Genomic DNA, 27,225 nt, shown 5'->3' with positions numbered 1-27,225 from the left:
GATACAGCCTTGTAAAGATATACGTACAATAATCTGATACTACAATCATTACAAGCTTCTCAAACTCCTCTGAGGCACTTGTTCTAGCAATTTATTACTTTGTAAACCCAAACTTGCATACAGTAGCAATCAGATTATGACTGGTGATTTCGATTAATTTGACTTTTTTTGTGTGCGGAATGCATTAAATTGTCAGTCAATGAACCGTGAGCAGCCTCTTGACTGAGACTAAGCTGATTATTGAGCTAAAGCAGTAACAGAGTACAGAGGCCTATTCCAAGCATAGTAGAGGATACAGACGTCTGTAGATCAAACAGAAGAGTCTGTGATCTGGGCACAAGGCAGGCCTTGATCAAATACCACCAGCAAGGTTTTCTGATATTCAAAGACTCGAAAAGCAATTGGACCTGATATTGGTACTTGTGGCACTCCATGCAAGTATTTGTTCTTCAATCAAAATAAAACACGTAAAATACCCAATACTCTATGAAATATGCATGTTAGAGTTAAAACCAAATTTGTGAATATCTTTTGAATATTTAAGAATTCATACTTTGACTACATTTACACATTTTAAGTATAGTTGTATTTTATAATGTTTTCAAGTTAATATTAACTAGATACATTTTATATTGCCTTATTACTTAGGTTATTGTTTATTTTTATTTTTTTAACTATTCTTGTGAATGCTATATATATAATCATTATTTTACCATGAAGTAATTTTGATTTTTGATAAATGGGTAGTTGACAGTTACACTACAAGTCTATGGCTACACTTCTGTTGGCTACCTCTTGTGACACCAATGAAGAAAAGTATGTTAGAAAAGAACTGGTAATCATGGCTTCAACCACTATCACAGTACAGGACTGGTAGTCAGAATAAAAACACCTTGGATGAAACATATAACTTAATACAGTGGTTTATTTTCGAGTTATACCGAATCTCATATATACAGTATGTCTGGCTGAAAAAGATTTTAAATCACCTGAAGTGACATTAATATTGTAGTAATTTATGTAATATTAAACAAGACTGGATAGCAAACATTTTCCATAATTCTCCCCTTAAGCAAAGCACACAGATATTACCACGGTGAGAAGAAATGGCATGTGTGTGTTTTTCTACACTAGCCTAACACCTAACACCTGAAGCCATATGTCTTATGGTAATATAAATGAGACCGGTAAGCTGAGAAACCTGTGATTTTCAGCAAAACAGAACGCCTTGTTAAATTTGCGGTCTGATATCTAATGACCTGCAATAGTCACGAGATTAATGACCTGTGCCTAAGAGCATGTCAGCAGAAAAACATGAATCTAAATGACATTTAATGTGATATGCATCATTTCATGTTCATAATATAGAGCATCATTCAGCACTTGATTAATGATCTCAACATATGGAGTAAAAAACCTCAGCGCAGCTGTCTGTGCTGCTACAAAGGTCACATGCTGTGCTCTCAACCAGAAATATCTGGCGGTTGCAGGAAAGCTGCTTTTATATTGTTACTGATATTATACTGTAGGTCCACAGACAAGCATGTGTGAGCGATGAGTCATGAGTGCTATTCAGCAGATCTTTCTGATTTTTTATTTATTTATTTTTTATTAAAGCTTTGTAAAATTCCATATTGGGGCTAATTGTTACACTTTTTCCTCAATTTAATATTTCTCAGGATAGGTTTATTTTTGAAAGCAATTTTCTGTTATTATAAGTCTATTTAACATTTTCACCATTATTGCCCAAGAAACACATGAGCTATAATAGCTGGGTATGTTCCAAACTTCATTCAGGGTAAATTATCACAAGTTATCAGAGACCTGCAGTTTGTTGACACTAATCAAAAGCAATTCTGTAACATATCTGCATTACAAAAATATACATTACAGACTAATTCAAGTCTTTTCAATAAAATGTAAAAAGTTAAACAATTGTGAAAACATAACTATTCATGCAAGTGATTAAGTGAGGGCTAATGTACATCCAGCTGGTGGTTACCTCAAAATAACCCCCGACAGGGTCTTGATCAGCCTGAAGGGTTTATTTTGAGAGAACCACTGGCTGGATGTACATTAGCCCGCTTCTTACACGGCTACTTGCCACGTAAGTAAATAATTAGACACGAAATATTGATCTGAGTTGAAATATTTTATTAGGTCTTTAAACGCAAAGCTTCCGCGGAGAGAGAGCAGTTGCAGCGCGGCAAGTACAATCTAGACGACATTTAAGAGGTACGGTATACAGTCATTCATATCACTTATTATACAGCATTTCGCCACATAAACACTTATTGGGATACGATATATTGATTTCAGATTAAACTGTTTTAAAATCGTACCTGTTTGTATCTCATAATCCAACAGTGTACAAAATAATAGTCACAAAATGGCAGAAGCTGTGTTTGTGTGAAACGAGAGAGAGCGAGTCCACAATACTGGGTGGCATAATTCAATAATGTAAATGTGTACCTTGAAATGCAATGTAAGTCGCTTTGGATAAAAGCGTCTGCCAAATGCATAAATGTAAATAACTGTACACAAAATATTTAAATTTTAAGATTTTATAAGCTCACCAAACGCAAAACCGTTCCTAGCAGGCGTATAGCACTGCTGACTTCAGTGACCCGGATGAGCCTGTGTTATCCGCTTTGAGCAGTTGTTCTCTGGGAATAACTTACCGCTGGAAGGCTCGATTGACCAATCAGCATCAAGTATTCCACAGAGCCGTGTAATAATAATTAATAATACAAATATGTAATAGCCAACACAAACAATCTTCTCTTTTTTTCAGCAGTCATGTTGTGTGTTTTCTGTAAGCTGTTTAGAATCAGAACTAGTGAGGCTAGATTCACTTTGAATCGGTTATTTCATTTCTAATCGGTCAAAGGGGTTTGGGAAAAGGTATGAATTTGGTCGTGATTAAGTTGGATTCGTTCTAACAGTTCAATCGCATACTGTAACTGAATCATTTGCAGTGTCTCACATCGAAATAGTTACGGGATACTTTTAAAGACAAAGAGAGCGCTGGATGAGGTGAACAATTTAGTGGTTCTTACTGATAAGTGCTGTCATGCAAATCTAAAAGTGTAAATCTCACTAAATATGAACAAACGTTAGTGCAATGGATGCCGTTCAGGTTTTCTGAGGTTTATAATCAATAATCAGAAACCGATGAGGCCTCTGAGATTAGTGACATCAGACTCCCCACTTCTATCGATGACAGGCTCTTATGGCAGTAACAACCATTCTTCAGATCAGATAACCAGGTACACACACTACTAGAGGCGTATATTCTACACTTTGATGATCAGTCTACCTCTACCAGGTCTCAGGTATGAGCCTCTTTGAAGTTCTGCAGATGAAAGTTTGAAGACAGGAGGAGCTTTTTGTTGTCTTGTCTCTAGATAAATGGGAGGCAGAGCGTACAAAGGCGATGTTTGTGGAGACCTAAAGTCAAGAGCTTTGTGTTCGTGGAAAGAATATAAGCGCCTCATCCAAGGTAACTTTCAAGGAGTGTGCATATCAAAGTCGTCTCACTGCATCAAAGCCACTCCTTTGACATGTCTAACTAAACACTGCGGATTTGTGTGTGTTAATGTTCCATGCAAGCGTAGATAAAATAATAATGCTGATTGATGTATTACATCACAGACACATTTAGAAGATATCACCAAGCTTCAAGGTAGGAAGAAAAATCATAGCACTCTACAAATTGAAGGTGTTCTTTCTTTGCCTAAGGATGATATATGGAATGGATTGCTTATTTAGCCTCCGAAATGTATGATGGATGGGCTGTTTTTTTTATATATTTTCTAAAACATTCTATGAGAAAGCCTTAGAGATTTTAGAATTGAAATGGTGACTTAGTTGAGGTTAAAACATTAAAATACATAAAATAGACTACTTGTTTAATTATTACTACACAAAATAAATTGTTTATAAAAGTTGTTAATTTCATTATTTGAAATTCTCACGTTTTCTCATAGTCAAATTCATATTGAATTACACAGAATCAACATCAAATATGTTTTTTTCAAGGTTTCAAATACAAATGATAGTATATAATCACATTTAATGATACAAAAAATGTTAAGCCTAAAAGATTGCCTGAAAATTGTCTCATTTGAGTTTTTGATGATAAGAAAATTGATTTTACTATAAAAACTGACAATCGAAGCATTTTAGATTTTTTCTGAACAATGAACGCAAGCAATTTAGAACTGTTAGAGATTTGCCTCTAATATGTCAGGACAGTTTCTGTCTAAATGATTGGACATTTAGTCAAGCGTTTCGATTATGTTTGTAATCGGCTTGGTTAATTAAAACTAATTTGTGTTGCCTTCACAAGAGTTGAAATGAACTCACCCTGATTGAACAATGCAAGTCACGTCAAGCATAAATTAAATTCTTTCAATGTCCTGTCAAAAGAGACTTGATGTGTCAGCTTTACTGTAGTTGCCACTTGCGAACATGCTTTGGACTGGCTTGGGAAATGGCGAGTCTTGGGTTTGGCTTTGCTACAGTTAGAACGTCTCGGTTACGGATGTAACCCTCGTTCCCTGAGTGGGAACGGAGACGTTACGTCGGATGACGACGATTGGGGTTTCGCTTAGAAGCCTATCACCTTCGAGTATTAGAAAACGAGCCAATGGCAATGAAATGCCATGGGTCTGCGGAATTTGCATAGCGTAACTCCGCCCGCCGCAGGGGGTATATAAGGAAGTACGCGAGCACAATGCAGACATGCCTTCGCTGAGGAGCCGAGACTGGCCCCAGGCGTTTTTCAGCGGTACAGCGGAAGTGGCAGGAAGAAGTAACGTCTCCGTTCCCACTCAGGGAACGAGGGTTACATCCGTAACCGAGACGTTCCCTTTCGTGGTCACTCCGAGTTACGTCGGATGACGACGATTGGGGTTCCAGTCTAATCACGCCACCTCGGCTGTCTTCCAGTGCCCTGCGTAAGTCTGAGCTCCCTGTTGTGAGACTAGCACGAACGAAGGAGTCCTACTTAACACAGGGATACCAAGGTACACTGGGAAGCATATCTCCAGAGAGAAATATGCAATCATGCCCAGCCATTGATGGGGGGGACTTAGAATACACATATGGCCAGAGGCTGCATATGGAAGATCACTGAGGTGTCCAGCCGCAGGTGGAATTTTAAACCCCAGGGGTGGCAAGGTGGCTTGCCAAGGGAAAGACACACGCTCACAAGGAGACTTACAGCGGATACACATGTGGGGGTCGCCCAGAGGGGGGACCATGCACATGGTGGCACCTAGTCAAGCGCAAAAGCTGAGTATGGAATTTTGGCATAACTCAGGCGTTGACATAAGCAGTGCTGGAGGAACTCAGAGCTTATCAGACTCACCTGAGGAAAATATCGCACGTATCCCGTCCGTGGAGGGGAATGGCGAGCAAGCGAAGACACCTGAGCAGAATCTAGCACCGGCTGGTTGAAGCGAGTACATGAGAAGAAACTGGCTCTACTCGGAGATTATAAAATCTCGCGAATGTGTTGGGTGTCGCCCAGCCTGCAGCTCTACAAATGTCTGTTAGCGAGGCGCCATGCGCTAGAGCCCAAGAGGAAGCCACACTACGTGTGGAGTGGGCTTTCACACCAAGGGGGCACGGACGACCTTGCTGCTGGTATGCCAACGCAATGGTATCCACTATCCAGTGTGATAACCTTTGCTTTGAGAGAGCCTTTCCCTTCAGCTTCCCACCATGACAGACAAAGAGCTGGTCTGAGGTCCTGAAACACCGCGTTCTGTCTACATAAGCACGGAGGGCGCGTACTGGACAGAGCAGTGCCAAGGCTGGGTCTGCCTCCTCCAAGGGCAGCGCTTGCAGGTTCACTACCTGGTCTCGAAAGGGTGTGGTAGGAACCTTGGGCACGTATCCAAGCCGGGGTCTCAGGATCACGTGAGAGTCAGCCGGCCCGAATTCCAGGCGCGCTTCGTCAACCGAAAATGCCTGCAGGTCCCCTACCCTCTTGATGGAGGCCAATGCAACCAGGAGCGCTGTCTTCATTGACAGGAACTTAAGCTCCACTGATTGCAAAGGCTCAAATGGAGCGCTCTGCAGGGCAGTTAGAACCACTGAGAGATCCCAAGAGGGAACGAGGGGAGGACGAGGAGGATTTAGTCTCCTGGCTCCCCTCAGGAACCTGACGATCAGGTCGTGCTTTCCCAGAGACTTACCATCGACTGCTTCGTGATGGGCGGCAATGGCGGCCACATACACTTTCAGGGTGGAGGGAGACAGCCTTCGCTCCAACCCTTCTTGCAGGAAGGAAAGCACGACACTGATGGGGCATTTCGTGGGTTCTTGATGTTTAGAAGAACACCAGTTGACGAAGAGGTTCCACTTCAACGCATAGGCATGTCTCGTGGACGATGCTCTAGCGGAAGTGATGGTAGCCACCACCGCAGGTGGTAGGGTACTCAAACCTGCCTCGTCCCGTCCAGGAGCCACACGTGGAGGTTCCAAAGATCGGGACGAGGGTGCCATAAGGTGCCCCGTCCCTGAGAAAGGAGGTCCTTCCTCAGAGGAATTGGCCAGGGAGGTGCTGTCGCGAGGAGTACTAGTTCGGAGAACCAGGTCCGGTTGGGCCAATACGGGGCAACCAAAGTGACCTGCTCCTCGTCCTCCCTGATCTTGCGCAAGGTCTGCGCAAGGAGGCTCACTGGGGGAAACGCATATTTGCGTAGGCCCCGCGGCCAGCTGTGCGCCAGTGCATCCGTGCCGAGCGTGCCCTCGGTCAGGGAATAAAACAGGTCGCAGTGGGACGAGTCGTGGGAGGCAAACAGGTCTACCTGTGCGTCGCCGAACTGATCCCAAATCAGCTGAACCGTCCGGGGATGGAGTCGCCATTCTCCAGCGAGAGGCCGAACTCGAGACAGCTCGTCGGCCGCCTGGTTCAGGTGTCCCGGGATATAAATGGCTCGAAGCGACCTCAGATGCTTCTGACTCCATATGAGGAGGTGGCGAGCGAGTTGCGACATACGGCGGGAGCGTAGACCACCTTGATGGTTGATGTACGCTACTGTTGCGGTATTGTCTGATCGGACTAGTACGTGCTGGCCCCTGAGCAACGCCCGGAAGCGGTGCAGGGCGAGACGTACAGCCAGCAACTCGAGGCAATTGACATGCCAAAGGCGCTGGGGTCCTGTCCAGGAGCCCGCGGCAGCATGACCATTGCACATGGCGCCCCAGCCCGTGTTGGAGGCATCTGTTGATACAACAACATGCCGGGAAACTCGTTCTAAGGGCACTCCGGCCCGTAGAAAATTGAGGTTCGCCCACGGGGTGAAGGTCTGACGGCAGGCTGGAGTCACTGGGACTTGGAGCGTGCCGTGTTGCCATGCCCACCTCGGGACTCGATCGCGAAGCCAAAGCTGAAGCGGTCTCATATGAAGCAATCCCAGCGGCGTTACTGCGGCTGCGGATGCCATATGCCCCAGGAGCCTCTGAAAAAGTTTCAGTGGAACCGCACTCTTGCCCTCGAACTGACGAAGACAAGTCAGCAGTGACTGCGCGCGCTCGCTCGTAAGCTGCGCGCACATGGCGACCGAGTCGATCTCCATACCGAGAAAAGAGATCCTCTGCACGGGGCAGAGTTTGCTCTTCTCCCAGTTGACCCGAAGGCCCAGACGAACTAGGTGCCGGAGCACTAGGTCCCTGTGTTCGCAAACCTGGTCTCGAGAGTGAGCTAGGATCAGCCAGTCGTCGAGATAGTTCAGGATGCGAACCCCGTGTTCCCGGAGGGGAACAAGGGCTGCCTCGACGACCTTCGTAAAGACGCGAGGAGACAGGGCTAGTCCGAAAGGGAGAACCGCGTACTGGTATGCCTGCCCCTCGAAAGCAAACCGTAGAAACGGTCTGTGTCGAGGTAAAATGGAGACATGGAAGTAGGCGTCCTTCAGGTCGATCGCTGCAAACCAATCCTGCGGCCGCACACACTGGAGGATGTGTTTGGCCGTTAGCATCTTGAACGGCAGCCTGTGAAGGGAGCGGTTCAAGACGCGTAGGTCGAGGATTGGCCGTAACCCACCGGACTTCTTGGGTACAATGAAGTAAGGGCTGTAGAAGCCGGACTTCATTTCGGCTGGAGGGACAATCTCGATCGCACCCTTCGCCAGCAGGGTAGCGACCTCCGCTCTCATGACAGGGGCATTGCCACCGACCATAGTGAAGCGGACTCCCCTGAAGCGGGGAGGAGACCGCGCGAACTGAATCGCGTAGCCGAGCCTGATGGTTCTCGCGACCCAGCGGGACAGTCTGGGAAGCTCTAGCCAGGCCTCCAGAAAGTGCACCAGCGGGGTCATACGAACCACAGACGTACCGTCGGTGGGGCAGCGAGGCGGAATGACCGGCACCGGCGAGGGTGGCATAGCGGCCCTGTGCGGGGGCACGGTCATTAACCGCGTCCTGCCAGAGGAGGCCAGGGGAGGGCGCGCGTCCCACGGGGGCGTGCTCTGGCAGGGGTCTGGCGACAGAGGGGGATGAGAGGAGCGAGGCCCGTGGGCGGCGCGTGCTGTCATCCCGCACCTCTGGGACAGAGGAGGGCGGCAGTGGCGGGACCCGAGGGTGGCGTGCACTGCGGCCCTCGGGCTCTGTGGGCTCAGGATTGGGGATTTCGATTCTGTTTTTAACCACATTAGGGTGCTGCCCGTCGTGGGACGAGCAGCGGGGAGTGGAGAACAAAAGATTCTCCCCCGGCCCTCCACCGGGGGAAGGAGTGGCCCTGCTACCACCTCCTGTACAGAAAAGAAAGCCAATCCTGAGCTGCCCGTCTCAGGAGCGCCGCTTAGCCTGGCGTTTAGCGGGCGGCGGGGCTGGAGAGGGCTGTGGCGCCTTCCTGCGGCTTCCTCCACGACGCGACCCCGATGACTGCTGCTGGGGCCGTGCGGGAGGGGCGGGAGCCGCAGGAGGGCGCCCTCGGCGGCGAGCAGGCTGAGGACTCTGAACCGGTGGCTTAGCAGCAACAGCACGCCGGGGCAGAATATGTTTGATGGCCTCAGACTGCTTCTGAGCAGTCGAGAACTGCTGGGCAAAGTCCTCGACTGCACCACCGAAGAGGCCGGCCTGGGATATGGGAGCGTTGAGCAGACGAGTCCGCTCAGGCTCACGCATATCGGCCAGGTTCAGCCACAGGTGTCTCTCCTGGACCACAGCTGTGGACATCACCAAACCCAGGGAGCGCGCGGTCACTTTCGTCGCCCGGAGAGCGAGGTCAGTGGCGGCGCGCAGCTCATCGAAGAGCCCTGGGTCTGTCCTACCCTCGTGCATGTCACGGAGCATCTTGGCCTGGTAGACCTGTAAGATGGCCATGGCATGCAGTGAAGCAGCTGCCTGTCCCGCCGCTCTGTAAGACTTCGCCACCATGGTAGACGAGAATCTACAGGCCTTGGAAGGGTGCTTTGGATCACCACGTGATGAAGCGCTTGCCGGACACAGCTGCATCGCGACAGAACGTTCAACCGTGGGAATCCCAGTGTACCCACAAGCATCAGCTTTATCGAGGGGAGGAAAGGCGGAGAAAGCCGACGAACGATCACGAGAAGACATGGGAGCCTTCCAGGACCGCGTGACTTCCTCATGCACTTCCGGGAAGAATGGTATTGGGGTTGGGCGGCGACGGGTGTCAGCGGCCGCTCCCAAAAACCAATCGTCCAGCCGCGAGCGCACTGGATCAGGTGGCGGGGACCACTCAACACCAATGGCCGCGGCTGCCCGGGAAAGCATGGCGGTCAGCTCGGGATCAGACTCGGGCAACGCTGGCACGCCCGAGGGCGGCAACGCAGCCGAATCCTCACTTCCCGAGGACTCGCGCCCACCTTGTGATGCCGCGATCGACATAGTATCCTCCTCTGGAGCTCCAAACGAGACGCGCTGGGGCTCCGAAGAGGGACCAGCGGACTCAGTTTGTACACTCGCGGGTACCACTGCTGAAGAGGGGTGTGTGGACCGCGGACGTGTCGGCGGTATGTCCCACACAGTCACCCTCAGGTCACCCCGGCCACCAGCCGAAGTACTAGCCCTCTCGGAGTCAGTAGATCGGGGTGTGGGTAGGGGGACTCTCGCTCTGGTGAGCTCATTGAGTCTCGACCGCAGCATGGAGATGGTCATGTTCCCGCAGTGAGAACATGAGTCATCCATGAACGCTGCTTTAGCGTGATCAACGCCCAAACACGCTAAGCAGAGTTCATGCCCATCAGAGAAGAATATCTCGCGACCGCAACCAGAAGTGCACGGGCGAGGCATCTTTAAAAAGACGTGCCGCGTGCAAGCTCTTTTTGTGAGAGGATAAACTCCGCGGATGCTGAAGCGAACAGGGAGAAAACACACTAACTGTCAGATCACTGAACAGATCAGCAGGGTAGTGAGCACTCGCTGAAATCGCCGTCACACCAACACCGGAGAGTTCGCTCGTCTCGAAGGTAAGAGAAGACTAACTCAGAATATTTGGCTTGTAGGAGTGGAGAAGTTCTCGGCTCCGAAGCGAAAGCATGTCTGCATTGTGCTCGCGTACTTCCTTATATACCCCCTGCGGCGGGCGGAGTTACGCTATGCAAATTCCGCAGACCCATGGCATTTCATTGCCATTGGCTCGTTTTCTAATACTCGAAGGTGATAGGCTTCTAAGCGAAACCCCAATCGTCGTCATCCGACGTAACTCGGAGTGACCACGAAAGGGAACTGAAGATCTCTGTGGTTTGGAGAACATGCCTGTTGCATGAAGAGTGGGAAACTGATCATGCAATAACACAAAAAGAAGCCTGGCGTTTTTAACGACAGCAAGAAAAATAAGAAACCCGCCTCAAGGGATAAAAATCACTCAATTTCAGTGGTAACAAATTATAGGATTGCTGTGAGCTTTATCGTTTAAAAAAAGGATGAAAGTTCCGGCACTGGCAAACCACCACTCTCAACAGACCTCCCATTCTGAGATGACTTGCACATGAGTCACATGAAGAGAAATCCTAACCTTTATTCCCAAAACATCCCTTAAACAACATTTTACTGGTGACACATTTTCCCAAAATACATTTCTTAATGTAACACCTCCTGTCTTTTAGCTGTGCTTGGAATAGCATACATCCATACTACTCTGACTATTTCAATTTATGTAATTTAATATGCACTCTAAACTATAGTTTTTAGTGTGTACACATGCATATTCGTAATGTAATTGGAAAACCTGCTATTTACACTGCAATAAATGTTTTGAATAATTTTAAAGCAATAATTACAACAATCAGTCTAAGTTTGACGGACCCATGTTCAGCTTCAGTGAACATAATCCAAAGTGGGGATGACTTGACTTTGACCTTGACCTGACAAACAGCAGGATACACCAACAATACATGCCAAACAAGAGGGCTTACATACACAATGACTAATGACTAAACAATACACACCTGAAAGCAATGAGATAATGAACCAATGAGAAAACAGAACTGAGAAACACATTCCCAAAACAACCAATCAGAACATGACACATTAGACAAGAGAAGCACATGGCATGATCACATGAGGGCAGGGGAACCACATGACAAAACCAGGAACCTTACTAAGAACTTTTTTTTAAATAAAAGATATGAAAACATAATCATGATACAAAACCCAAAACCAAACATGACGATGTTTGAGGATGAACACTGACCTCATACTTTAGGAAGTTTATTCCAGCATTCTTATTAAACCAAGACGCTTGATGCTTCCATGATTCACGCTTTTTTGATATACTGCTAATTAGGTACTTTCGCTCTGCCTGGAACTTGGCCCTGATTGTAATTATACATAGTAGAATACCGTCACCTTGAAAATGAATTTCCCACAAACGTAATTACACAGCTGATAATACAGTTGATAGCATTTAATTTTATAGCTCCATCTGAGGAAGCAGGCCGTTCCCACTTCTCTTTTTGTACTTTGAACTTTATGTGTGGAAATTCAAAATTATAGAGATGAAATTGTTCATTTGTCAAGTGAGGTGTGCTAAAATCATGAACGCATTAGGGAAGAATATGATTTATACTAAAGCTAAGCATAACATGAACTGTAACACAATTTTGAAGACAACATAAAGTGCAAATGTATACATTCCATTTATCTATACTGTATAAAATAGACTTGAAAAACTTGAAACTCAAAGATTAATATTTTACTTTGATAAAAAAAAATTAAAAACAAGCTTATAAGTGTATTCAAGCCATTGTGTAAATTTCATGTAATTTAAATGTAAATATAAATAAGTATAGGCCTACATATAAAATAATGTAAAAAAAAAAAAGTAATAATAATTGATTAATTCATAGTGACAAATGAGCTAAGAAGGAGAAGAAAAATAAGAAATACAGGTAGCACTTTAATTTACAGCCCCCGCATGTACTTACTATGTGCTTGTTATAGTAATTATATTAACTGGGTAATAACTAGGTAATAACCCTAAACCTACCCCTAAATCTAACTTTAACCCCTGTAGTTACCTTATATTACCCAGTACTTTCCTGGGTAAGTACACAAAAGTGCACATACTGTCAAATGAAGTTCAACCGAAATAAAAATATAGTCTAATACATATTTAAAGCTACTATAAATGAAGATATTTTAAATACATTACATTCTTAGAAGAAAAGGTTCTATATAGAACTTTAAAGGGTTCTCTCTCTCAGGCGCTTCATATATAGAAACTTTTATGCTTTCCCATTCATGGGCTCATTTTATGGATTTAGTTTTAATAATTTTTTTTAATCATATGTAAATGTAATAAAATTTTATGAATTAAACCTTCATAAACATACTTTTTCACTAGAAAAAAACAAAACAAAACATGATAGTACTATGCAATCAGTTAATATTAAGACATTTACCCTTATATAGAATCTGTTTGGCATAAAGGGTTCTTTTATTAATAATTAAAACAGATATTTACTCATTCACTTCAGTTCTCCACACATTACACCATTTCAATATTTCTGACTTGCTCTTTCAATTTAGCAGCCACAATACAATTCACTTACGGACACAACACTAGGCCATTGCCAGAGTGTTGCTGAGATGTTCAGAGTATTAAGGCATTGCTAATTCCTAAGGATGTCCTGGGTGGTTTCTTACTATCCAACGGCAAAAGAACCCACCCTCAAGTCTCTGTGATATTAGTCCATAAATATTTTCTTTGGACTAAACTAAATTCTGAGCCCCAGCAAGCATCACTAATACATAATATTTTTCTTGGATTATTTAATCTCTAATCAAACATTGATTGGTGTGTATTATAGAGATTTCACCCTAGATTTCATCTATTTGAAAAAGATAAAACTGGACATTTTTCCACGTTTGTTTGCGCTCGATTTGTCTTGTACACTGATTATCAGCTCTGATCAAACTCCTCTCATGTCAGAACACATCATGTATTACAGAAGATGCTTTCAATGAAACAACGTTTGAATCAGTATTTCCCTGCTAGCTCAAAATATCACTGGATGAGAGGGTGGTAATTTCATGATGGTGTACCAAATTTTTTTTCTATTCCCGCAGCTCTATGACTATTAATTCTTTAAGTGGCTCCATATAAAGAAATTAGCAGAAGCCATCCTTTCATTTCCTGACCCGAGGATTACAATTATGTCTTTATTTTTATATCCAAATTATAGAGGTGGGCGATTATTCGTGGCATGAAAATCCACCAAATCCACAGACATTCTTGGATGCCCCGAAGAATTAATTTCACACGTAGAGGCAAAGATTCTCTTCTGAGGTATAGCTTGCCAGTATACATTCTCGCAGGCTGCAGAGTAATGAAAATGAATTGGAAACCATATTATAACGCTGAGATTCAGATCCAGCTCTCTCAGCCTGTTACTGAGGCTATAAAGAATCCAATTTGCTGAAGGGCTAATAGAGAGCACGGCAAAGGCCCGGCACAATGGGGTATCTCTGTTTTCATTCATATCTATCAGCTGTCACTGCATTGGTCTCGCTCCGTCAAAACCGTGGAAGACTGCAAAACACCCTGCTGTGTAATATAAATCTCTTCAAATAAACACAAAACACAAATGTCTATAATTTATTGGGGTAATTCTCTGTTTAATCTCAAAGTGGCCATGTGTAATTTTATGATTTCAAAAGGCTTCCTCTTATCCCTTATCACATGAGGCCTGATTCACACCATGGCGCACACCAGAGAAGCAACAACATAACTACAGCAGCATGCTTGTGTCACACTATTATTTTTCCATTCATTCATTTTAATAAAGTCTTCATTATAAGCACTATAAGCCATGAACCAAGCCAGTCAGCTATGAGGTCAATTACAACTTTACAAACTTTTATCTTAAGCAACAGTATTTGAAAATCGTACAAAATAACAAAGGTACAAGACTGTAGGCGAGTTTCCATTATAGATTTGCGCAAAACTTTTGCTAATTTTTTTAAATATCGATAAAAAACTATTGCGAAATGACGGCGTTTCCATTAACCGATGTTATGCGACTACAGCGTCATTTTTTCACGATAAGTCATTCCAAAAATCATGGCAACGGACGTTGGTAGGTTTATATATATATATATCACAGCCACCGCACTAGACATTATTATTATTAATGGAAGGAAACGTAGGCTTGTTATCCAAGCATTAATGGCAAGGAAATACCTTTACTTACAGCACATATGAGGTGTTTCTGGGAGTTTCTCACTCATTTCTGCTCCGAGGTCTAGATTGTGGCACCTCTATGAGGTTTAGAATCCAGTATTTCTGTAATTATCCAGTATCCAGTAGTAATCCAGTAGTTCTGTCTTATATGAATTTCTGTCCAAACACACCGTGCCTTCTAAGTCAGGTGACCTGTAAATGCGCAAAAACTGTTTCCATTGCAGTTTTGCGAAATATTCCTTTTTCAAATTGCCTGAAAACCACCTCATGCGAGCGTGAAAACTTTTTTTGCGATAAATGGGAGTTTTTGCGAAATTGATGTGTTTCCATTGAGTGTATTTCCAATTCGCAATTTCAGTTTGCGCTATTTGAAGGGTAATGGAAACGCAGCTTGTGTAACCCCTTTAGTGAAGGAAAGAACTACAATCCCATGAAGCACTGAAAACATCAATCAAATTAAAAATGATGGTGAAAAATAAATGTAGTAATTTAAAGTTTTAGATTATTATCTTTAGAAACACAATATTTAAAAAATATGCATTTGTGGCACGATTTGCTCCCCGTGACTTCCTGATTGGTCAATATTTCTGTACAGCTCCATGCAGGGTTTTAAATTAAACACTGTCAATTTGCTGTTGGGTAACGCTGTCATATCACTAGCCAATTTGGCGTGTTACTAGGTTTACTCACTTTGCTGTGGAATTTGGTGTAGCCAAATCTGCGCGGATTTAGCACAAATACTCAACTTGTGAGTCATGATATATTAAACATACAGTGTATTGCGCAGAATCTGCGCATTTCTGGCTTACTTGAACATGACCGCCACTACACAACAAATAATGGCGCACTTGTTCACTTACATTGAACAACAAGAACAAGCAAGCGAACATTACAAAAACATTTGTTTAACAGAAAAGACATTGCTATAGACATTGCCAACATCCTACATGATCTTTGTACTGTATTGAACTGTCCACCTAAAACACATTTTGGTAAAAAAAAAAAAAAAAAGATGACAATGAATGAGGAAGGGAGGAGATTGCTGGATGACAGGATTTTGTTTGAATAAGAAATTAATATATGAAATCCAAATTTTAATATATATATATATATATATATATATAGAAAATAATTATACACCGGACACACACATGTATTATGTAAAAACAAACTTTTATTTTGGATGCTATTAATCGCGATTAATCGTTTGACAGCCCTAATATATATTTATATACATACTGTATATGTATATGTAAGTATATATATATATATATATATATTAGGGCTGTCAAACGATTAATCGCATCCAAAATAAAAGTTTGTTTTTACATAATACATGTGTGTGTACGGTGTATAATTATTTTCTATATATAAATACACACACATGCATGTATATATTTAAGAAATATTTGCATGTATATACTGTGTATATATATTTATATTATATATAATTTATATTATATATAAATATTTTATATATAAATAACACTTTTTCTTAAATATATATATGCATGTGTGTGTATTTATATATAGAAAATAATTATACTCCGTACACAGACATACACAAACTTTTATTTTGGATGCGATTAATCGCGATTAATCTTTTGACAGCCCTAATATATATATATATATATATATATATATATATATATATATATATATATATATATATATAGTTAATCTGGTTAATGTATTCTTCTTTTAGTGGTTAGTAGAAGTTCTGAATGGCTGGTAACTTAAAAATTTAGTAGCCAAATTGGGCGGTGGATGAAAAAGTTAATTTCAAACCTTGGCTCCATGGGTAATGTCAATTTTTACCACAAATTTAACGGTTTAATACTATTTTAAAAGAATGCTTAGATAATGTTAACAGATGGCTACAACAAAAGCATATACCATGAATTGACAACCTCGTAGCTCACAGTAGGTCTGTATTTAAACGTTTATAAGTTATCGTTTAAAATCCATTTCCCTTTGAGACAATGCATGGAGTTTTCACTTCCGGAACCGAAAGCCCCGCCCCTTTTCAATGCTGCGCTTGTTGTGTTTTGTCTTCTTACAGATTTATGAACTGCTCGTTTTAAAAAGTTCCCGGTCTACTGACATTTGTTATGACATCCTCATTAAACATTACAATGCTTATGATAACTTTCATTAACTCGACAATAAGTAAATCCACTTGACCAGATAATTGCTCTTCAATAGCGATGTCATGTACACACAGAGCTCCCGCAAAAATGGAACTTCAACACAAAATTCTAAAGATGTTGCTTGTTTCTCTGGCACATAAGGTCTATGCATAAATAAAAGTGATTTCTGGGTAATTATGTTGAATATTTCCTTTAACAAAACCTTAAATTGCAAAATGGTAATTGTATCTTAAACAAATCCACATTTTCTTTCAGATGGTAATTAATCTCTATGGACCTGATTCCTAACCCCTAAACTGTAGCTTTAACCTGTTTAAATCTTCTGGATTTCGTCACTGTGTGTGCACCAAACTCCAGATGTGTGAACCAAACTCCAGATGTCTTATTTCAAACAATGAGTAGTTTGCTCTAGTATTTCATGCATATGTTGCAAAATATTATGTTGATAAATAGTGTGTTTTCACATATTTTCTGAGTTCAGCACCTAGATGTCCATAAACAGAACTGTATTCTGCTTTATGTTAGTGAAACACAAATTACTTTTGAAAGAATTGATAACAAAGCGCTTTCTCCTGTGCCACTTTGAGTTTATTGTTCGGTTCTGTTCATTTGTTTCAGATCAACTTGATCCTAAATGGCACGTTATAAGAAAACGTCTAGTTTCTAAGAATTTGAAAAAGGTGTAAATATAAGAATATAAGAGAAAAGTGGTTTCTCTCTGTGTTAGCGCACCTGACTTAAGTGAACCCGGAGCGTCTCCTAATTAAAACCCAAGCGTCTCCTAATCGAAACTTACACATTTATACTCTACTAGGCGTCTCCTCTTCGACACCTTCTTCGAGTCGGGCGACGTCTCGCCCCTTTTGAACACCATCATGTGGGAATAAGGTCTCTTCCACTTAAGCACCATCACTTGAGAATGGAAATAAGATCTCAAGTGCTCCACTAAACAGTTTCACTTGGGAATTGAAGTAAGATCTCTAGTGTCTATAGCAGCAGTAATCAGACAGACTCCAGACAATGTCTTCGAATATGCTTTAATCACGGCCTGGAGGATCTCAGACCAATTTCAGAAAAAGATCCCCCTAACAAAAAGAGTACAGCAGTTTTTATAGAATAGGAGCATTAAAAAGGTGACCTTCATTACATGATTTATCTCCAATATGACTGGTTCTTCATATGTATAATTCTCTGTTAAAAGCACATTTGGATTTCTTGATTACTTCAGCTTGTTATGAGGTTATATATCTAGTCTTGTCCATCTGCATCTGTTATTTCAACACAACACACACTAAAGTTCCTTGCACACAGCACATATGAGTCCGAAATCCTCGTCCGAAATTTTTGCACGTTAAAAAATAAATATGACCTCACGCCATGTCAATCACGTTTACACACTGCCTCTGAACCTTTCGTCTGAAAAAATAAATAAATAAATAACTCCCCTTCGTCTCTATGCAATCTCAGGATTGGATGGATCCAATATTTCCTCTTTTTTATCTTTTTAAGAAGAGAGAGGACAACAAAATCATCCTCACTGCTTTTGCAACTGATTAATTAATATGCATCAGACTCAGTGTGCAAGATTTCTGTGCGTGACAAATTTTTTGGATGACGAATGCGAAAAAACGCATCGGAAAATTTCTGATTTAAGTGTTATTCCTGTAAGGACAAGGAATGATATTTATGATTAATTGAAAAATTCCTTCACACTTTCAAAGTGGGAAGTTCCTGTCCAGAACCATCTGAAATGTGAGCCATACTTTACGTCAAAGTCAAAAGTCTAGTGCTATGCGAGATGCGATCCTGTTACACTCTTCACTTTCTACATCCACAACCTAAACGACTAGCATTTTGTGCTATCAATTTTTCAAAGTTCCAAGTTATCCATCAAATTGAATCGTGCTTTGACGGTCTGTTTGTGGCTTATTTGTCAAGGAGAAAAATAATAAATTTGGCAGTCTGTCAGACCAGTCTGCAGTGACAGCAGCTGAAGTTTTTAAAGCCAGTAATGATGTCGGCTCTTTGAGGAGTTGGAAGCGCTGATCCAATTGACTTTTTATGCTTGCACAATTTATATTCCCACGCGTCACAACAGAGCTCACTCCTGCAAAAGACTCCGTGGCCACAAATGGGCCGTGATCAAACAACCTTCCCCTACGTTTGGCCCTAATAAAAGGCCTTAACTGAGCCTGAAATTGGGACAATAACTTTAAATATTTTATTTAGTCTTCTGGAAAGGACTGATACATTAAAGCTGGAACATCCTGTCAGACTGACACTGATGAAAGAAGAGAGAAAGAAAGAATAAAGGCGCTGTGAATTGGAGAGAACTTTTCTCTTTCACATTTAGCCAGTTTCTGCTCTTCTGAAGAATATTTAAGTGTATGGAAGATCAAAGAGACACAAAGAACTCCGCTGTGCCCAAGCATGTCCGAGACAAGCTCGAGACAATGGAAATACCGGAGAAGCTGATGCCTCACAAAGGATGCAAAGATGCTTAAATAAACATGAAGACAGAACAAAGACATTCTTTTACTCCCAAAGTACAATTGGCTGACATTCTATTCATGATATACCAAGAAAATCGGTTATTTACAGTAACAAGCAATTTCTGATGCATGGACTTTGGCTTCATGTCCGGCTGCATGCTTTTGACTTTCAGTGTAAATACTGGTCAAATTTGCATCTTACTGTCCACTTGTCAGTTAGCAACCAATCACAGTTAGCTTTTCTATGAGAGGTTTCAAGGTGGGTCAATCCCAAGGACTGCTTTTCTTTTCAAGAACTTCATTCTTTTTATTATTATTATTATTATTATTATTATTATTATTATTATGACATTAGGACAGTTCTGTCATGACAACTCTAGGGAGATTGTTATGGTAATAGCTATTGCTATGGTGATGGATATTGGCAATGTTAATGTATTTGGTCTTGGCAGAATAGATCTACTACGCTGCTGCTGCTGTAGAGCAAGAACAGAGACTTGCTACTGCAAATACATTCACAGACATTGCTGTGAGCATGTAAGACATTCTGCTGCTGCTGCACATGTAACATACATGATTTAACCCCGTGGCAGATCTATACAGGTGGAGCTGGGGAAGGGGGAGTGTTCTGAAAGCATGCTACAGACTGATAACAGCAAACAATGCCAAGTATTTGAATGTTTGAGCAGCAAACTCATTGGCCGCTGATGCAACAGCAGCCAAGCAGCTGTGCTATGTAGATAACAAAGTGATTGCTACCATTAAGTTAAAGACCTATCAGCCTGCACCATTCAGAGTTTCATGCCAGAACTGTAATTATAGCAACCTGATATTTTTTTTATATATATACAAAGGTAATTATAGTTAACTGAAACTAAAACTAAAACAATATTAAGAATAAAAAACACAAAATTACTTAAACTTTAACCAAAATTAAAATGAAAACAGATAATAAAAATAATAAAATAAATATTATTAAAAATATAATGGCATCTAAATGCTATTAACATAACTTTATTTTAATTCAGAAAATAAAAACATGCTCATCACAGAAGATGCATTCATGTTATTTTTTGTATGGATGGATTGCATTTTTATTGTATTTTTAAATAATTTAATAGAAAAAACACAAATGCCCATAATGACACATATTGTTAATATTTTATTATAGTACAATGGACTGATCCTTTTATCAGAGGGCTCTTGAAAATGTGAAATGGATAAAAGCCTTCTGTCTTTGACATCACACCTCAGATTTGTTGCTATAGTAAAGTGCTTGTTTCGCATTTTGCTGCATTCCAGATTTCAATTTTGGTGAACTTTGACCTGTGAATTCGTATCATGTAACATGACTTGTGATCAAAAGAAGTTTAATTACGCCACGGCATGATCTTCTAGCTGAATTAAAAAGAACACAAACTTTAAAGCTTCAGGTTTGCAGGAATGAATTTTGTATTTATTGTTATTTGTTATATGCTGAATCTATGTTTTTAAAAAAGGCACCATATAAAGTGACGTCATATCTTGTTTGTTACAAAAAGAAATTTCTCAAGCTCAAAGTCTAGTGTGATCATCGCTTTAAGTGATTGCTCAAAAAGTTATCTGGCCCAGTGAGCAAAGTTGGCAGAAATCAAGATCAAATCAAGAGATGATGCACAATAATGGACCAAAATGCATAACATTGGCAACCCATTCAAATAATGGCACAGCAGTCTCCAAGAAACATTCTGCAAAACACCTGATAGCCAAATAAGTGTGTATATTTTTGGGCCAGAATCTCCATACATCCAAATGTGTGTAGACATTGTCGTCAGACCATTCAAAATATGAATGATTATATCACAGACATGTTGACTCAAGGTGGAATATATCTTTGTCCTCTCTAATATCCTATTTGCTTTTCTATTTCAATTTTAAATGATTTGCTTTTCACAGTTGACCGTGCTAAAGCCAACCCAGGCTCAAGGCAAATGTGCTTGTGGATTCACAGCACTTTCAAAGTAAAATGTCCAGTTAGTGGCACTAAAAGTGCTTTTAGTGCTTTTTTCAAAACAGATGAATGTGAATCTGGCTACATTTTATTATGTTGGTTGTTGTATGTATTATGGTGTTAATGCTCTATCACATTTGAAACTAATGTACAACATACAGTAAACCTGCACTCTAAAAAATGCTGGGTTGCTTCAACCCATGTTTGGGTCAAATCTGGACAAACCCAACCATTGGGTTTTAAAAAATGAATTCCAATAATTTAAATTTGGGTTTGTCCATATTTAACCCAAACATGGGTCGAAGCAACCCAGCATTTTTTAGAGTGTGACTTAAACCTAACCAATAGTGTTTGAGATAAAACCACAATTGAAAACCACAATTGCTGAAACAACTATTCCATTTTAGTTTGTGCATTTTTCCCTGTTACTGTTACTGCCAAGTTCTTGTTCATTGTTAGTTGCCATGATTTCTGATTTGAGTTACACACCTGTGTCTTGTTCCGTTAATTATCCCTTAAGCCCTCTGTTCTTTCAGTTAATTGTTGGGTGTCGTCTTTATGTACTGTGTGGTTTATGTATTCTGCTGTGTGTAACTCTAGTGATCTCATTCTAGTATTCAACCTTGTCGCCGAGTCTTTGAGCTCTTTAATTGTGACTCGTGTTTCAAGGCACTCATACCCGAGCACTGCGATGCTGTAAAAGCCATACAAATGTGCTGGTTATGTGATGCAAATGCGAAATGTATGAGTATACAAATCATGGTAAGTGTTTTGAGGTCATAATATAGTAGGGCTGAGACTACGAGTAATTGAAATAAAACCGAAATCGCACTAAATAAACATATGCACTGCGTGTTTCAGAGTGAAGTGCGGCACTGTACTTACACGCAAGCAGCTCATGATCCGTCTGTGTTTTCATCGGCACTCAATTCACAGTCAATTCTGCTCCACGTGAACTCCATCTCTGCATCTGCTTTGAGCTTGCGTGCCATTAACGTGTATTTGCAAACGCAAGATGCACAAACTGTCTTCGCAAACTTGTAGCGAGAAGCGCTTAACAAAAGAGAAGCTTTAAAGGCATCCTGTGGTTTTTCATCAAAATGCAAGTTTGATGGTATAATGATTGAAAATTTAGACAACCGTAAATATTAGTATTGTAATTTTACAGATAATGTCAAATAAAATTAGTGTTGCTATATTATTTTTCTTAAATACTAGATTTTTTAAAAGTTAAATATTACAGTACTAATATTTCTTACTGTGTGCTCCTTTATTGTTTTGTCTTTTTATATTTTTATTTAATAATAATTATAATTATAGTGATTATTATGATCATTATGTGTAGTCCTATAAAAACAAGCACAGCAAACCTGGAATTTTTCAAATGGCATTTTAAATCATGATCACAACTATACCTTAAAAGGAATAAAAGTTGTTGTTGGCGTTTTACTGCCAAAAGTATTCATTTCAGGTTGAAACTGCATGAAATGTATACATTGGTAAATTTTTGGAGTTTTGCAAACATGTAGATAGAGGCACGTTTTTCCAATGAGCCTATTTTGTCTAAAGCATTCATGGTTCATTGCAACAGCTTTGTACATTGTGTTCTGAAGGGATTTTGTTGATATCGGGTTACTAGGGCACTCCTCTAGGTTAGTAACACATTGATGGGTGGTTTATAGCGTGGTCTGGGTGGTTGTTAAGTGGTTGTTTAGCGCTCCAAATCAAAAGAGCCCACCCATACGCCTCTATGATATTCTGGTCTCTACGTGCGACATGGGGCCCATGTCAGCTACGCTCAGACTGAAACCATTTATTGCCATTTTTGTCTGTAATATACATCAGGTGGTCCGTGAACCATCCATGTATTTGCTGTTAAGACTACATGCATTATGGGCATAATGGCTCATGCCGTCATAACATGATTTAGTGATTTAGCAGCATAATCACCAGAGCAGTTCAATGTATGATGTTGATCTTATGTTTGTTGAAAATGGTTCAAGGACCTTAAAGCTCTTTGAGATGACTTGTGTTGAAATGTATTGATGGTTCTCTTTATAAATAATAGGGTGTTTTGTCAAATATTGGTACATTTGGCCCTGTGGAGAATAATTTAATTTATAATATACTTTTTACCCACTTGTTTATTAAATTTGTCTGTCAATAATTCCTAACATCCCATGTACATGCATTGTAGAGGATTTAAGATGGAACTACCATAGTGGAAAGCTTTTGAAATAAAATGTATCCTATCTAATCTATCTAATCTAATCCCATAGCTAGCATTTCATATATCTCAAATATACTTTATTTAGGATTTATATTTTATGTGTCTACATTTCTATAAGAACATTATAAGTATTTTTTACACAGTACATATTTATATGGTATGTTTATTTCACTTTTTTTCACCAATTTAAAAAATAATAATTGTAAGGATGTTGTTTCATCTTTTAACAAGGTAATACAAGAAGCGATGCCTTTGAAAAGTAGACCAAATAAAATATAGAGGCAGAAAGAAAGAAGGAACTCATGGGACATAAAAATGTTGCGGTTACACAAACACTAATTTGCATTTGCCCGTTTCATAACAGCACTCAGCATAATGACATAGTATTACTCTTAAACAGTACCTATGCCACTCTGTTTTATAACTAAATAGGAATGTATTTCTTGAATGCAGACATGTTTTTCCTCCCTGTCATGAAAAACATAATTGATGCGTATGCGTATGAAAAGTTGGACATGTTGTTTATTTATGAGAAAGGTAACACAACCCTAAGTCTAAACTCAGAGTAACTCATTCCATCAGAATGTGCCTGGCTTTTTCTTTTTTCTTTTTTTCCTCTCTCCCCATAATAACGTTCTTGGCAAAAACTAGCAGTGAACAACTATGTAATGAAACTCCACTTCCTTCAGCTCACTCACTTACATAAAAAAAGAGATAAAAAGTACATTGTTATTCAAAAACTACATTAAACATGCAATTTACAGACAATAGGTCTCATTCACTAATAATCGCGTGGATTATTTTGTATTTGTACGCACAGGAGAACTTCTCATGAAAAATCTTCACAACACGTTCATACACGCATGAATTTGTTCTTAACATTGTTCTGAACACTATGAGGCCATACAGAGTTAGTGCATTTTTGTGTACGTGTGGTTTCAGTTCCATAAATTTAGAATACATTTTATTACGAAATTTTTGATTTCTTAAAATCGTTTATATATACGCATATTTCATGCACAAATTTGTGCGTACGCATGCTTAGTGAATGTGATCCAATGACTTTTCAGTGTTTATTATTATTATTGTTGTCATCATCTCAGTTATCCTTTTTTTTTGTCATTGACATTTATGATCATAATTATAGTTTTTAGAATGATAAATTAATCAATCAACCTGGTTGGTCAGTTGTATGAATTCAATTGATTAGACAATTTTATTATTAAAACTTAATTAAACCATTAAAATGGAAATATTAAAATGGAAAACACAGGATTTGTTTTTACCAAAAAAAACAAAAACTTTTTATTGCAGCACAGGCTGGGTGAATAATGAAGAATTATGGTATGAAGGTGACGTATTTATAAACAATCCAGAACCATAATTACTGTGGTGGTGCTTTGGCACAAACATAGACGAGCACTTGTGCTGATTTTGGTCTATTGCATCTTTAAAATGTCCTTGGGTTTAGCAAAGGCCCGGAATGGGTTTTGGACCACATTCAGAGGTTTCGAGTGATTTGTAGGTTTGATGCTGGACCACATACTGAGATCAGCCACTTACTTTGAGATACTGTGTGTGTGTGTGTGGGCACGGCAAATTACAGTTGGTTACTTTCTGAAATAATGCACATTGAGTAGATTTCTCATTCTGTCAAAAGACAAGGCATTTTCTCCATGCAGAATCACAAACAAGATAATGTGTTAATTGGCTCTAACTCACTTTCATTTTATTGAATCACAGAACTAAATTCTATACAGGAGCAAATATCTCATTAACCTTAACTCATTCAAGGTCAAGCTCCTTTATACAAGAAATGAGTGTGTGTGTGTGTGTGTTTGTGGGATGTGTGTGGGGGTGGGGGGTATACATGGACAACACTTAAGAACTCATTATTTAGCATATTATGTGTAGAATGAAAAAGGGTCTAGACTTATTGTTGGCAGGATTTTGCCATGCAGTTTCTAGGTGTTTTTGGTGGTTGTTAAAGGGATAGTTCACCCAAAAATGAAAATGATCTCATAGTTTACTCACCCTCAAGCCATCCTAGGTGTTTGACTTTTTTCTTTCAGCCGAACACAATTGGAGTTATATTAAATAATATCCTGGCTCTTCTTCCAAACTTTGTAACAACATTGAATAACGCCAGAGTTTTTGAAGCTCCAAAAAGTGCATCCATCAAGTAATTAGGGATGTCACGGTACCAAAATTCCAGTAGTCGGTAGCGATACCATTACATTTTTTGTACCACAGCAAAATCTGTTGGAACTATTTTTCTATTTTATTTAACTATTTGAAAAAAAATATTAAATTAAATTCAATGACTTTATTTATGACGGTAATCATAAGTAAACAATACATATAAGCATTAAAGGCTACATGCTGTTTAAACGTAAATATTGCTTATTAAAAAAATCCCATGGAGACGTAACTAAATCTTCTGAACAGTAGCCTAATTATTTCTGTCAATTTTTTCAAGTTAAACCGAACTTTTATTTTGACGGGTTGCCATGAAGACCTTTGAGTTTCTGTGTGTGTGATATGACAATAGTTTTTTTCTCAAATTAAACGGTAAAATGTTCATGAAGTGACTCTCAGAGTAGCTCTGGAGATGAATTTCATCATGTCATCATATCGTGAGGCAGCAGAGACTGAATGTGTGTGTGTGTGTATGTGTGTGTGTGTGTGTGTGGTAAATGAAACCACGCGTCTGCGCCATTCATTCACACAGAGACAAGTAGAACATGCAGGGTTAATATTTAAATAGTCTTTTTACAGATTAATGTACACAGACACTATCGTGGTATATATTGGCTACAGACAGTGCTCCAAGTAAAAAAGTTAGTCTGGAAAAACACGAAAAGCGACTTAAAGCAGCTGCCTATTAGTAGGTACCGAATATACCTGGTACTACAGAAATGCTGGTATCGTCACATTTTTAGTACCGAAGTACCGGTACTTTGACAACACTACAAGTAATCCATACGGCTCCAGGGGATTAATAAAGGCCTTCTGAAGCGAAGCGATGTGTTTTTGTAAGAAAAAATATCCATATTTAAAAGTTTATAAACTATAATCACTGGTTTCAGCCAACGGCTGTTCTTGCATTCACGAGAGTGTCAAATCCCAGCAGAAGAGTGACCTCTGACCCGACGTATGACGTAGACGTAGCTTAGGCTTAGGTGAGAATTGACGAATCCGGAATCGCAGAGTATAGAATTAGTATGAGTTAGGTCTAAAACGAGAAGTTTTAAAGAAAAATGACGGAGGATTTTGATATAAGAGAAGAGGATCTACGTCCTACATCATACGTCGGGTCAGAGGTCACCCTTCCGCCGGAACTCAACTCTCTCGTGAATGTGCGTGCCGGAAGCCAGCGATTAGTTTATAAAGTTTTAAATGGATGTGACTAACACTCGTACACTTCTTAATCAGAGTGTACGAATCATAGTGAGTGAGAAAGAGAGTTTGGAGTCAAATATTTGATAGTGTTATTTTTTTCCCACCGCCCTGTATGGCTGCAAGGTTTGCATAAGGCAGACTACTCTAAATGGGACAAACACCCCATAGAATCCCTGCATGCTGAATTCTGAACATCTTAAGAGTTCAAGAACACCTACTAACGCATATACCTGGCTGAACTAGACAGATGCCCCCTGCAAAGCATGGCTGCCAAAGGAGGAACGCATCTGTTCTCA

This window comes from Scardinius erythrophthalmus (assembly GCF_964197995.2).
Source record: "Scardinius erythrophthalmus genome assembly, chromosome: 23".
Classification (NCBI taxonomy): Eukaryota; Metazoa; Chordata; class Actinopteri; order Cypriniformes; family Leuciscidae; genus Scardinius; species Scardinius erythrophthalmus.
Note: the sequence above shows the minus strand (reverse complement) of the source record.